Here is a 15,172-nt window from a genome sequence, read left to right as displayed (position 1 = left end):
ATTTACGGCCTTTCGATTAAACTGATTTATCGCGTAACCGAATTTTAAGGGATTCCTTTTAGGACTCATGTGGATGATCTCACACTTTTCATTATTTGGGGTCAATTACCAAATTTTGCATCATTCAGACATCATTTCTAAATCGTTTTGCAATTTGTTTTGATCTTCTGATGACTGTACTAGACGATAAACGACAGCATCATCTGCAAACAACCTAAGACGGATGTTCCAAAATCCTGCTGCATGTTGATGTTAATAATATGGGCGTGTAATTTACATTACTCCTACTACCTTTCTCGAAAATGTGCAGCATTCCAGTCTTTGGATACGGATCTTTGGTCGAGCAAGCGGTTGTATACGATTGTTAAGTATGGAGCTATTGCATAAGCATACTCTAAAAGGAACTGTGGTGTGCGTACTGTAAGACCTTCGGTGCACACACCATCAGATTATTTGACTTGTCGCTCTAACGAAGTAGGCGAGTGCCAGCAATATGTCTCGTGGTCTTATCGTGGCGTGTTTATCTTCTGCCGTTAGGTAAGACGATAGAAATGCCACTTGCACGCTTAGAGTAGCAGATTGACGGTGACCAACTTTAAACAGAACTTGATTAATTTTCACGCATATTTATTAAAATAATAAAAAACACAGATATTAAGTAACTTGATTCTGGATGGTGTTTACAACTGGCAATCTGAAGTTCCTTTGATCTTCTACATCTACATCTACATCTACATTGATACTCCGCAAGCCACCCAACGGTGTGTGGCGGAGGGCACTTTACGTGCCACTGTCATTACCTCCCTTTCCTGTTCCAGTCGCGTATGGTTCGCGGGAAGAACGACTGTCTGAAAGCCTCCGTGCGCGCTCTAATCTCTCTAATTTTACATTCGTGATCTCCTCGGGAGGTATAAGTAGGGGGAAGCAATATATTCGATACCTCATCCAGAAACGCACCCTCTCGAAACCTGGCGAGCAAGCTACACCGCGATGCAGAGCGCCTCTCTTGCAGAGTCTGCCACTTGAGTTTATTAAACATCTCCGTAACGCTATCTCGGTTACCAAATAACCCGGTGACAAAACGCGCCGCTCTTCTTTGGATCTTCTCTATCTCCTCCGTCAACCCGACCTGGTACGGATCCCACACTGATGAGCAATACTCAAGTATAGGTCGAACGAGTGTTTTGTAAGCCACCTCCTTTGTTGATGGACTACATTTTCTAAGCACTCTCCCAATGAATCTCAACCTGGTACCCGCCTTACCAACAATTAATTTTATATGATCATTCCACTTCAAATCGTTCCGTACGCACACTCCCAGATATTTTACAGAAGTAACTGCTACCAGTGTTTGTCCCGCTATCATATAATCATACAATAAAGGATCCTTCTTTCTATGTATTCGCAATACATTACATTTGTCTATGTTAAGGGTCAGTTGCCACTCCCTGCACCAAGTGCCTATCCGCTGCAGATCTTCCTGTATTTCGCTACAATTTTCTAAAGCAGCAACTTCTCTGTATACTACAGCATCATCCGCGAAAAGCCGCATGGAACTTCCGACACTATCTACTAGGTCATTTATATATATTGTGAAAAGCAATGGTCCCATAACACTCCCCTGTGGCACGCCAGAGGTTACTTTAACGTCTGTAGACGTCTCTCCATTGATAACAACATGCTGTGTTCTGTCGTACGTGTGTGTGTTCGTACGTTAATCTTATTCTCACATATCTCTGATACTTGACAAACTGTCTATACATTTCTCCTCATGGCTACGTACAGGAATATGATAATCCTATTAGGCGCAGACTGAAACTTGACTATAGACTGGTACAGACTAATGCAGACTGGTACAGACAAATGCAGACTAATGCAGACTGACTCATCGGAGGTCTGTACACTCGTTATAATACCTCGCGCGTTCAGGTATCACTGCGCGAGTGTGATCCGCGAGGAGAAAAGGTTCTACATTAGCAGGAATCTCATTGGCTGTCAACAGTAACATGCCCGGATAGTCGACAGAGCTGGCGCGCTCGCTTCCGGGACTCGGAGAGGCGACGTCCGCCCGCACCCCCCCCCCCCACCCCCCCCACCCCCCCACTTTTCCCGGATCGAAGCCGTCCCCTGAATGGAATCCGCCTCGCGGGTTAACGACGTGGGCTGGTGAGCCGCACAGCCTGGATCTGACTTTTAGGCGGTTTACCGCATCCAGTCAGCTAAACGCGGGCTAGTACTCACGTCCCGCGTCAGATACACGCTATGCAAACACGTAAAACATGTTACCACACTTGAACATGAGTTCTACACTAGACGCAGACAAACGGGTTACTCAGATTCCTTCCTGGGAAAAGTGATGGCATCAGAAAGGACATCCGGGCAACAAATGCCATTAACGCTGCCAAAGCCGATGTATAATGCTGCCGATCCCAAAGTGACGGTAAGGCAAAAAGGAAAAGAAGTACAGCTGTAAGCATCCACGTTGCTCCTGCACGTTCTTGAATTTATCATACATTCGCTCCATCCACGTCCACTTCATTCCCACTACTGTCACAATCATTTCGTCCATTCCGTTCTGTTCTCTAGTCCATTTGTTTGTTTTCCTGTCTCTATTAGTTACTTCTTGTATGTATCTCTTTCCTGCTAGTTGAGCAACCTTCAAGCTATGAACGGTGTTCGCATTAGAAGTCCGTGACTCACTACAGTCAGTCAAAATTGGTAACACACACTGATTGCAAACTTTCTGTCTCAGACACATCGGAAGCTTAATTTTGAAAACACTGTCTAGTTTACCAAAAAACTATGGCCACTTTTACCCTTCCGTTTATTTCTTTCCCAGTCCATCCAGTTACTGTCCTCAACTGCCATAAGTATTAATGCTCATCAAGTGTTTGTGAGACTTCATTCTTAATTTGTACAATGTTCTTTTTGATGTGTTGATTATAGGTACTTCTATTCCTGTTACAATTTCCAGGTCGACTTCCAGACATCTGTATTAAGTACTGTTATTCATTATTGTATATCTGCACTGGAGGCAGACATTATAATGTGTTCAGAAAAACGAAGATGTTGCAGATGCACCTCATTAACCCATCTTCCCTCTTCGTTTTCCCAGCTTAAGGACCTGGAAATATCCTCTATTGCTGCTGAAAATAGTTGCAGGATCTCCGAATTTAGGATTTTTCACTATCGTGATGAATCAGAAGCATTGACCTATATCTCTATCAGTTTACTAGCATATGCTTAATTAATGTCTTCTTTCGCAAGGGCTGTCATTACATCGTTTGTTGAAACTAAGATAAAAGTTTCCTAAAAATCGATGAAGCCCAGAAAGAGATAATTCGTACTCATTCCTCCAGCTATATTTTTATTTACCACTGCAGACTGTCCGTTGCTCTAAACTCATTTCTAAATCCTGTTTGTTCCATGCTCCATTTTTAGTGAACATCTTGTACAACCTGGTGAGGATAGTAATAAGTCTATAGTTATTTTTTATTTTACATCACTTGTTCCACATTTGGAGAATTGTCTTCCTCCGCAGACATTTGTAAATAATTTTGCAAGATTCTTTCGTATTAATTTCCCTCTCATCACCACTTTTAGGTAATTTACCTTTCCCGAATGCTTTTACATATCTTTTTTGACACTACTCCTAGAACGTTATTGTTTTCGGTATTAAGTGTGTTTTTGACTTATCTCTTAAATTATGTGGATCTTTAAAGAAATATCCTAATCTTCGTAGAATGTTCCCTCCGTTTTTATCTAATATACCATCTTAAGTGATGAAATGTGATGTTCATTCAACAAGAGATTCTCCTTTTTTTGTTCATACTGTCATATAATTACGGGTCTGACGATATTATTTGTGGTGACAACAGTTAATCTTCACAATATACGTCGCAATTGAATATAGTTTACCACGCATCACCTGAAATGATTAAGGCCAAGAATAACTGTTAAGCGTCCGCAGCTCGTGGTCGTGCGGTAGCGTTCTCGCTTCCCACGCCCGGGTTCCCGGGTTCGATTCCGGCGGGGTCAGGGATTTTCTCTGCCTCGTGATGACTGGGTGTTGTGTGCTGTCTTTAGGTTAGTTAGGTTTAAGTAGTTCTAAGTTCTAGGGGACTGATGACCATAGATGTTAAGTCCCATAGTGCTCAGAGCCAATAATTGTTAAGCGCAAAAATTAGTTATAGGAATCGTCCGTGGGGTTCACATTGGGTGCTGTTTGTATAAAATGAAAAAATCCTATGAGCATCTCTTAAGCACGCACATAGAATAATTTCCCCGAATTCAAATAGAAGGATATTAACTGAATATTTGACGAGAGACAATCCGAAGAAAGTGATTATGCTGCTGCCTCTTGCCACCTGCTTTACTGCTCGGCGACTTACCTTTTACTGCTGAAAATCACAATCACGCAATATTGGAAACCAGATACGCTGCGGAAAGTTGTTTATAGAGACTGGCGCAGATAATCGGAAAATGGAAGAATGACATCGCCTGCTGTAGGCCGTTTGCATACTTTAACACGTGAAAAAAAAAAAAACACACAGAAATATCTGAAGAAAGCAGTTATATGGAGACAAGATTTGTTAGAATTTAACTGTATTCAAGCAGTACCTTCTGCAGGACAACAAGTACATACTAATGGTCATCACTCAGTATCATGTGAACGTATAAACTGAATATGAACATGTTACAGGTAAAGAAGTTACCTCAGTCTTCGGAAAGTATATTTTATCTGATGTATTGACATGCTGTCGGAAAATAATAATATGAGCCGTGATACCTTGTCCAGTATCTGCACATATGGTATTAAATTTACATAAGAAATGAACAAAAAATAAGTAAAAATTAGGTGAAACTGAAGCATAAGATCGCAAGTAACGATTTCCACGTATCTAATTGACTTGTTACCAGTTGACAGAGGGCATGTACGTATAGTATGGGCACAAATGCAATGGACTGAGAGAATACCCCGCCCCATGTTGGCAAAAGATGCAAACGCATTCACAAAATCAAAGTTCCGATTTCAGTCAAAAAGTGAGAAATGGAAGAACTTACAGTGCGTGACGGTCATATCAGGAATGAAGTGTTGCAGTGAGTGCAGCAGGTTGTAATTGCTATGGGTTCCCTCGGCCAGAATCATGCAGCGATCTCACTAACAGTAGCCGCAACTTGAATGCGGCCAGAATGCCGACTGAAGGAGGGGACAACGAAAGATCGATTACGTCAGACTGTGTAACATCGACTCCAGTATTTTAACCACCATAAATCGAACGCTCTCAGCAAAATGACTGATTGGCTGAATGTATGCAAAGAGCACCGAAGGAACATGTCTTTCGCCTGACTATCTGCTAATCCAAAAAGATGCGCAAGATATTTCTATTATCTGTATTTGTGTTCGTCCAAAGAAATTGGTTACAGGTTTCAATATCAACGTATAGAGCCTCTTCTATGAGTCGTAAGTCGCATTTACTCTGGTGTTTTGGCAGATATCTGCAATTTCATTTCTGCAACCTGTAGCTGAAGTAAGTAGCGCCTATCAAGTCTTTCACGCGACGTTCAGTGTTGCCAAAAAGCGTCGGTTTGCTTCCCGTTATGAACATAATGATTTTAAAGCGGGATTTTACGTGCCCAGTCGATACAGCGGTCGAAAGTATGTATTAACATGGACAAAAAAACACGAAGAATAGCCACTGCTCCAGCACCACTCTGACCCGCACAGCCTACTACAGCTATACAGCAGCGCTGCTAGGTCGTTGATGGAATAGCGTAGTTCTTCGTGTTTTAATGTCCCTATTAATACATATCGGTAAAACGAATATTGTATAGACTAACTTAGAACCGCTCTATCGAATGAGCACGAAAATTTCCGATTTGATCATTTTGCTCACAACGGGTTCAAATGGTTCAAATGGCTCTTAGCACTATGGGACTTGACATCTTAGATCATCAGTCCCCTAGACTCAGAACTGCTTAAACCTAAGTAACCTAAGGACATCACACACATCCATGCCCGAGGCAGGATTCGAACCTGCGACCATAGCAATGCTCGTAACGGGAAACGAACCTACGCTACACGTCGATACTGGCTGTTGCATGAAAGACGGGATGAGAAATATTCATTTGATGTGACTCCAGGTACACATTGCAAAAATTAAATTGTCGATCTGCCAAAACAGCGGAGAGAACGCCACTGATGACTCTTAGGAGGGACAGATATTTCTGTTGATGACTGAGGACACTATACTGAACAAAGTTACGTCATTATTTACTTTCTTAGCAATACTAATAATTATAGCTATTACAAGTAGTATGTGTTGAGGTTGGTTAGCACCTCCAAGTACGTGTGGCACAAGTAAGCCGTTAATGGGCTATATTGCCCTGAATAGCATGTCTGGTATTGAAGTGTGGATGCTTGGATGCAAAACGGACAGTCTATATTAAAACACATAGTCCACTTCGTGGCGCAGTTACGACTGTCCAACACACACACACACACACACACACACACACACAAGCCAAAACTTTATGACCACCTGCCTAATAGCTTTTTGCACTATCTCTTGAATGCAGTACATCACCGATTCTATGTATCACGTTTTGTATCCCACCTGGATAGGCAGCGTGTGGATCTGCTCCTTTGAACTGCTTCTGCAAAATAGGCCGAGAGTGAAGGACGCGAGTAGGAGCAGGAAAAGATGAAGTACTTCGGTACTGCCTGTAGATTTTACAAGTTTACTATAGGCCTTTTTTTTCCTTTATTGTACTTCAATTTCTCATCGGGGCTGGCTGGCAGCAGCATATGCGCTCCTCTTCGGCTGAAAGACATAGAACAAACAATAGAAGACATTTAAAAATAACAAAGGAGAAAACATGGTGAACATAGATATAAAAAAGGGGGAACATCATGGAAGACAATAGACAAAAAAGGGGCGACTGTAAAATGGAGATAAAAACCGTAAAAAAGTAGCGCACACAAAAAACCACACACTGGGACAATTAAATAACACAAGGCACAGTATGACCGGAGCATAAAAGTATCGACGGATGGTGTAACACATAACAAACACCGACAGTACTACTAGGTACAAGGCCAGCACAGAATTAAAATCACACCTCTCGACACACAGGAGAAACAGCACTAAACACAGCACTGACGTGGCACACTGACGATGATCAAAATGGAGGATCTGCCAGGCGCAAGGAGATGAGGGTGAACAGAAGAAGGGAGGGAGGGGAAGAGAGGGGGGAGATAGGTGGGGGGCGCGACGAAGAGGGTCAGATAGGGAGGGATGTGGGAGGGAAAGAGGCAGGGATGGGGTGCAGGTTCTTGGGGGGTGGGGGGGGGGGTTCAAATGGCTCTGAGCACTAAGCGACTTAACTTCGGAGGTCATCAGTCGCCTAGAACGTAGAACTAATTAAACCTAACTAACCTAAGGACATCACACACATCCATGCCCGAGGCAGGATTCGAACCTGTGACCGTAGCAGTCGCTCGGCTCCAGACTGTAGTGCCCAGAACTGCACGGCCACTCCGGCCGGCTGGTTGGGGGGGTGGGGGGGAAGGAGGAAAATCCGCTCTGGGCGAAGGAGGGGAGAGTAAAAAGGGGGCCCTGGGGAGGTGGGGAACAAGGCCAGGTTATAGTTGGAAGGAAGGGTATATGTCATGGCGAAGTACATCATCCAGGAGGGGGAGGCGCTGGAAATTGCCCTGATGAAGGGGTTGGAGGGTATGGAGGTAGTGACAGGGAGGGATACAGCGATAGAGGTGCGGCAATGGGAGGGGGGTGGTGAGGAAGGAGGAAACCAGAGGGTGGGGGGATCAAGCCTGTGGACAATGTAAAGGATGCAGAGATGTTGGAGGAACAAGAGGAGGTGGGGGAAGGGGATGAGTTCATACAGGAGCCATGTGGGGGAAGGAAGGCGGATACGGAAGGCAAGGCGGAGCACATGGCGTTCGAGGATTTTTCCTATAGGCAAAAATATGAGTACATAAATGGTTATTTAACTTTGTCTGAGATGAGGCAGTACAGGTATCGAAGCTAACAGGTATTGTATGTTATAAAGGCAAAATCTGTAGTGGCTCGCCCACTATGAAATAGAAACCATATTGTTTGGTCGTCTACTCGTATGAACATGTGTATGGAAATGCATCGTTGTCATGGTACATGACGCTGGCGAATGAGAGTTCCTCTGACCACGTACCACGTGTTCCTTCTGTGTTGCAGGCTGTGTGATTGACGCAGTGTACTGTAAGCAGCAGAATGGTTCGGTTATCATGTCCGGGACAAGCGAGATGGTGTTTGTGTATGACCAAGCAGATGCAAATGGTTGCCAAGCAGCACTGCTACATCAGAACAAATACCCTCACAGAAACCAACAACACCACACAACATTTCAAGCCGTTTTTGAGCGTTTGTGTGGTTATGAGTCCTTTCAGATAGACGAATGTGCAGGGAGGTGGCGGACTGTGCGTACGCCAGATTTGGAGAACCGGGTTCTGCCTCTCGACCCCTTCCATCTGCTTGGCCGTACACAAACACCATCTCGCTTGTCCTCTTCATGAATGCCGGACCATTGTGCTGTTTAACGAAAATAAACAGTAATCCAGCAGCGCTGCATACTTGGCTGTAACAACTGGCGCGGGTATGGCTGTGCTGTCGCTGATGGATTACTGGTTATTCAGAGTGTTTCACTGTCCCTGTTAATGCACGCGATTAAACGAATAACACACTAGACTCGTCCTGGACCGCTCTATCAAATGGACATGTAAAATACATCTTTAGAAATCATATTGCTGCCAACGAGAAGCAATCCGACGTTTTCCGTTAACAATGGGTGACACGTGAAAGACGTGAGAAGCAGAATTTGTTTGAGCTGACTCCAACTACACAATGTAAAAAATAAATTACGAATATCTCCTGAAACACCAGAGAAAAAGAGCCTGACGTCGGTTTGCAGTAGGGTTTTGGAGCATATACTGTATTCAAACATTATGAATCACCTCGAAGGGAACGATCTATTGATTCGTAATCAGCATGGTTTCAGAAAACATCGTTCTTGTGCAACGCAGCTAGTTCTTTATTCGCACGAAGTAATGGCCGCTATCGACAGGGGATCTCAAGTTGATTCCGTATTTCTAGATTTCCGGAAAGCTTTTCACACCGTTCCTCACAAGCGACTTCTAATCAAGCTGCGGGCCTATGGGGTATCGTCTCAGTTGTGCGACTGGATTCGTGATTTCCTGTCAGGAAGGTCGCAGTTCGTAGTAATAGACGGCAAATCATCGAGTAAAACTGAAGTGATATCAGGTGTTCCCAGGGAAGCGTCCTGGGACCTCTGCTGTTCCTGATCTACGAGTATATAAATGACCTAGGTGACAATCTGAGCAGTTCTCTTAGGTTGTTCGCAGATGATGCTGTAATTTACCGTCTAGTAAGGTCATCCGAAGACCAGTATCAGTTGCAAAGCGATTTAGAAAAGATTTCTGTATGGTGTGGCAGGTGGCAGTTGACGCTAAATAACGAAAAGTGTGAGGTGATCCACACGAGTTCCAAAAGAAATCCGTTGGAATTCGATTACCCGATAAGTAGAACAATTCTCAAGGCTGTCAATTCAACTAAGTACCTGGGTGTTAAAATTACGAATAACTTCAGTTGGAAAGGCCACATGGATAATATTGTGGGGAAGGCGAGCCAAAGGTTGCGTTTCATTGGCAGGACACTTAGAAGATGCAACAAGTCCACTAAAGAGACAGCTTACACTACACTCGTTCGTCCTCTGTTAGAATATTGCTGCGCGGTGTGGGATCCTTACCAGGTGAGATTGACGGAGGACATCGAAAGGGTGCAAAAAAGGGCAGCTCGTTTTGTATTATCACGTAATAGGGGAGAGAGTGTGGCAGATATGATACGCGAGTTGGGATGGAAGTCATTAAAGCAAAGACGTTTTTCGTCGCGGCGAGATCTATTTACGAAACTTCAGTCACAAACTTTCTCTTCCGAATGCGAAAACATTTTGTTGAGCCCAACCTACATAGGTAGGAATGATCATCAAAATAAAATAAGAGAAATCAGAGCTCGAACAGAAAGGTTTAGGTGTTTGTTTTTCCCGCGCGCTGTTCGGGAGTGGAATGGTAGAGAGATAGTATGATTGTGGTTCGATGAACCCTCTGCCAAGCACTTAAATGTGAATTGCAGAGTAATCATGTAGATGTAGATGTATATGTAGATGTCTCTTAGGAGAAACTCCCTTCCTCTTCTGAAGTGGCAGAGTAGAGTCACCTTAATGTTGTAATAAAGCGAGGTGAAGAAGCAGACCCGTTTCAGACTCCACGTTTTCACTGGGCCACACAACGCAGAAACTGGACGGTAGTTGAATGGAGGCGTGTAGCGTGCTCCGACCAGTCGCGATTTTGCATCTTTCTCATATGATAGAAGGCGTCGAGTGTAACGACGGTCTTCTGAGCCGTCTAATCTGTACTGTGTGGAGGCTGTAGTGCAGGGTGGAGGCGGTTCCGTGATGTTTTGAGGGTACTTCTCGTACCATGGCTTGGGCTCACTCATTCAGGTTGCATGAACATGAACCAGTATTATTTATTTTAACATTCTCGGTGACCATGTGTAACCCTTTCTTATATCCACTGAAGAGCCAAAGAAACTGGTACACCTGCATAATATGGTGTAGGGCCCCCGCGAGGACGCAGCAGTGCCCCAACACGACGTGGCATGGACTCGAATAATATCTGAGATAGTACTGGAGAGAATTGACACCTGGAATCCTGCAGAGATGTCCGTAAATCCGTAAGAGCACGACAGGGTGGAGATCTCTTCTGAGCATCATGTTGCAAGACATCACGGATACACTATGTGATCAAATGTATCCTGACAACTGGCTGAAAATGACTTGCAAGGTCGTGGCGCCCTGCATCGGTAATGCTGGAATTCAGTATGGTGTTGGCCCACCCTTAGCCTTGGTGACAGCTTCCACTCTCGAAGACATATGTTCAATCAGGTGCTATAGGGCTTCTAGGGGAATGGCAGCCTATTCTTCACAGAGTGATGAACTGAGATGTATCGATCTCAGTCGGTGAGGCCTGGTACGATGTCGGCGTTCCAAAACGTCCCAAAGGTGTCCTATAGGATTCAAGTCAGGACTCTGTGCAGGCCATTCCAGTACACGGCCGTGCGTTATGAAAAGGTGTTAGATTGTGTTGAAAGATGCAATCACCCTCCCAGAATTGTTCTTCAACAGTGGAAAGCAAGAATGTGCTTAAAACATCAATGTAGGCCTGTGCTGTGATAGTGCTACGCAAAACAACGATGAGTGCAAGCCCCCTCCATGAAAAACATGACGACATCACGACACCACTGTCTCCGACTTTTGCTGTTGGCACTTCACACGCTGGCAGATGACATTCACCGCCATACCCATACCCTGACATCGGATCGCCACATTGTGTACCGTGATTCGTCACTCCACACAACGTTTTTCCACTGTTCAATCTTCCAATGCTTACGCTCCTTACACCAAGCGAGGCGTTGTTTGGCATTTACCAGCGTGGTGTGTGGCTTATGAGCAGCCGCTCGACCATGAAATCCAAGTTTACTCACCTCCGCCTAACTGTCATAGTACTTGCAGTGGATCCTGATGCTGTTTGGAATTCCTGTGTGATGGTCTGGATCGATGTCTGCCTATTACACATTACGACCCTCTTCAATTGTCTCTGTCAGTCAACAGACGAGGTCGGCCTGTACGCTTTTGTGCTCTACGTGTCCGTTCACGTTTCCACTTCACTATCACATCGGAAAGAGTGGACTGCCGTTACAGATCCTCCACCAGCTTGAACAGTTCCCTGCCGACATGCATGGTCCATGGATTCATGAGGTTGTCTCTATGTCAGTGCACGTCCATCCGCTAGATACAATTTGGAGTTAGACTCGTCCGACCAGGCAACAAGTTTCCACTCATCAACACTGCAATGTCGGTGTTGACAAGTCCAGGCGAGACATAAAGCTTTGCGTCGTACAGTCATCAAGGGCACACGAGTGGGCCTTCGGCTGCGAAAGCCCATATCGATGATGTTTCGTTGAATGGTTCGCACGCTGACACTTGTTGATGGCTCAGCATTGCAATCTACATTAATGTGGGGAAGGGTTCCACTTCTGTCACTTTGAACGATTCTCTTCAGACGTCGTTGGTCCCGTTCATGGAGGTTCTTTTTTTCGTCAACATCGATGTCGGAGATTTTATGTTTTACCGGATTCCTGGTAATCATGGTACACTCGTGAAATGGTCGTACGGGAAAATCCCCACTTCATCGCTACTTCGGAGATGCAGTGTCTGTCCCCGTGGCTCGTACGCCGACTATAACACCAAGTTCAAACTCGCTTAAATCGTTGTAGCAGCAGTAAGCGCCAGACACTTGTTGTCATAAGGCGGTGCCGACCGCAGCGCCATATTCTTCCTGTTTATATATCTCTGTTTTTATAAACGCATGCCTATACCAGCTTCTTTGGCGCTTCAGTGTACCTTCATGATGAATATGCTGCAGACACTCTCGTCTTCAAAGGTGCAAGTAACAATGTTCACTTGGCTGCAGGCGTACGTTCGTACTTTGACAAACACTCAGGCTATCTTTTCGCACCTCTAATGGTCCGCTAAATCACCCAGCGTTATCCCCATAGAAAATGTCTAGGACTATTTGTAACGTCAGATGAAAAATATAGCAATCATTATGCCCTTAGTTTGGTATCTCTACTGGTCCTAATCATCAATGATTGGCTTCCGCTGGGTATGGCATACCTGAAGAAACTTGTGAACTCTATTCCTCATCGAAATGAGACCACTATGTACACGATATTAGCGTGATGTCTTTGGGGACGACGAATTTTTGGCCGGTGTGCTTGTATCGAGAACTGTGAAGGGTAACCAAGTGAGAAACTTCTCAAGCGAATATTTGAGCTGGCGCTTATCTATCCGCCAGCCGTTTATCGCCAGCTTCCTGGCTGACGGCGCGTCGCGGAAGTGGAAGATGCGGCATTCCCGCCGCAAAACCGCAGATGGCCAGGGCACCCCGCTTGCAACACTGCCCGCGGTCATGTGAACAACCGCACCGCTAGGCGGCAAATCGTGTTTCGGTTGCGACATCTGTGTATTCTTCTATTATTATTATCTTAAAACACGTAACACGGAAGTTCACCAGTTTCCTCTCCGAGAAATCATTTGTAAATTAGTTTCTAAAAGTGTAAGCATGTGTTTTGATACCGGTTGTGTTATACGATTGCTTCTGAATTTTCTAAGCATATCTAAATATACCGGTCGTTATGGCCGAGTGGTTCTAGGCGCTTCAGTCTTGAACCGCGCGACCGCTACGGACGCAGGTTCGAATTTTGCCTCGGGCATGGATGTGTCTGATGTCCTTAGGTTAGTTAGGTTTAAGTAGTTCTAAGCTCTAGGGGACTGATGACCTGAGATGTTAAGTCCCATAGCGATCAGAGCCATTAGCACCAATTTCTAAATACACCATCTTGATGTAGGCCACTTCCAAAGTGGCTGAAATGTTTTTATACAGGGTGTTACAAAAAGGTACGGCCAAACTTTCAGGAAACATTCCTCACACACAAATAAAGAAAAGATGTTATGTGGACATGTGTCCGGAAACGCTTAATTTCCATGCTAGAGCTCATTTTAGTTTCGTCAGTATGTACTGTACTTCCTCGATTCACCGCCAGTTGGCCCAATTGAAGGAAGGTAATGTTGACTTCGGAGCTTGTGTTGACATGCGACTCATTGATCTACAGTACTAGCATCAAGCACATCAGTACGTAGCATCGACAGGTTAGTGTTCATCACGAACGTGGTTTTGTAGTCAGTGCAATGTTTACAAATGCGGAGTTGGCAGATGCCCATTTGATGTATGGATTAGAACGGGGCAATAGCCGTGGCGCGGTACGTTTGTATCGAGACAGATTTCCAGAACGAAGGTGTCCCGACAGGAAGACGTTCGAAGCAATTGATCGGCGTCTTAGGGAGCACGGAACATTCCAGCCTATGACTCGCGACTGGGGAAGACCTAGAACGACGAGGAAACCTGCAATGGACGAGGCAGTTCTTCGTGCAGTTGACGATAACCCTAATGTCTGCGTCAGAGTAGTTGCTGCTGTACAATGTAACGTTGACCACGTCACTTTATGGAGGGTGCTACGAGAGAACCAGTTGTTTCCGTACCATGTACAGCGTGTGCAGGCACTATCAGCAGCTGATTGGCCTCCACGCGTACACTTCTGCGAATGGTTCATCCAACCATGCATCAATCCTCATTTCAGTGCAAACGTTCTCTTTACGGATGAGGCTTCATTCCAACGTGGTCAAATTGTAAATTTTCACAATCAACATGTGTGGGCTGACGAGAATCCGCACGCAATTGTGCAATCACGTGATCAACACAGATTTTCTTTGAACGTTTGGGAAGGCATTGTTGGTGATGTCTTGATTGGGCCCCATGTTCTTCCACCTACGCTCAATGGAGCACGTTATCATGATTTCATACGGGATACTCTACCTGTGCTGCTAGAATATGTGCCTTTACAAGTACGACACAACATGTGTTTCAGGCACGATGGAGCTCCTGCACATTTCGGTCCAAGTGTTCGTACGCTTCTCAACAACAGATTCGGTGACCGATGGATTGGTAGAGGCGGACCAATTCCATGGCCTCCACGCTCTCCTGACCTCAACCCTCTTGACTTTCATTTATGGGCGCATTTGAAAGCTCTTGTCTACGCAACCCCGGTACCAAATGTAGACACTCTTCGTGCTCGTATTGTGGACGGCTGTGATACAATACGCCACTCTCCAGGGCTAAATCAGCGCATCAGGGATTCCGTGCGACGGAGGGTGGATGCATGTATCCTCGCTAACGGAGGACATTTTGAACATTTCCTGTAACAAAGTGTTTGAAGTAACGCTGGTATGTGCTGTTGCTGTGTGTTTCCATTCCATGATTAATGTGAATTGAAGAGAAGTAATAAAATGAGCTCTAACATGGAAAGTAAGCGTTTCCAGACACATGTCCACATAACATATTTTCTTTCTTTGTGTGTGAGGAATGTTTCCTGAAAGTTTGGCCGTACCTTTTTGTAACGCCCTGTATAACAACATGACG

This window comes from Schistocerca serialis, chromosome 3 (genome assembly GCF_023864345.2).
Source record: "Schistocerca serialis cubense isolate TAMUIC-IGC-003099 chromosome 3, iqSchSeri2.2, whole genome shotgun sequence".
Lineage (NCBI taxonomy): Eukaryota > Metazoa > Arthropoda > Insecta > Orthoptera > Acrididae > Schistocerca > Schistocerca serialis.
This window is presented reverse-complemented; position numbering follows the sequence as displayed.